The sequence below is a fragment of the Chrysochloris asiatica genome, unplaced genomic scaffold, assembly GCF_000296735.1.
Source record: "Chrysochloris asiatica unplaced genomic scaffold, ChrAsi1.0 scaffold00025, whole genome shotgun sequence".
Taxonomy (NCBI): domain Eukaryota; kingdom Metazoa; phylum Chordata; class Mammalia; order Afrosoricida; family Chrysochloridae; genus Chrysochloris; species Chrysochloris asiatica.
This window is the reverse complement of record NW_006408543.1, coordinates 7,071,629-7,072,036: the sequence shown is the minus strand read 5'-3', so window position 1 is coordinate 7,072,036 and position 408 is coordinate 7,071,629.

Genomic DNA, 408 nt, shown 5'->3' with positions numbered 1-408 from the left:
CTGCGGCTCCCCCCGCACGTGCCCCGCCCCTCCCGCACACCCCCGGAAAGGTCCAATCGGATATGTCGGTGGGCGGGCCCAGGGCGCACACGCGCCTCTGGCCGGGCGCCGGCCGGGCGGGCGCACTGCGCAGGGGAACGGCGGGGACCCGCACTCGGCCCGCCCCCTGGCTTCCCCCCCCAGAGGCGGGGCCGACCGTGGCGCCCCGCCCCCACCCGCCCGGAATGGGCGGGGCGCTGAGGCTCTGGGCGCTGAGCCGGGGGCGGGCCGCCGCTGCTTCGCAGGATCCCGGAGAGCTCCCGGCTCGACCGCCGAAAGCTCTTCCACCGCGCTCGCCGAGTCCCCTGGCGCGCGGGCTCCGGCGGCCTGGGCAGCGCTGCGTGAGGGTGCGAGGCGGCGCAGGGCCGG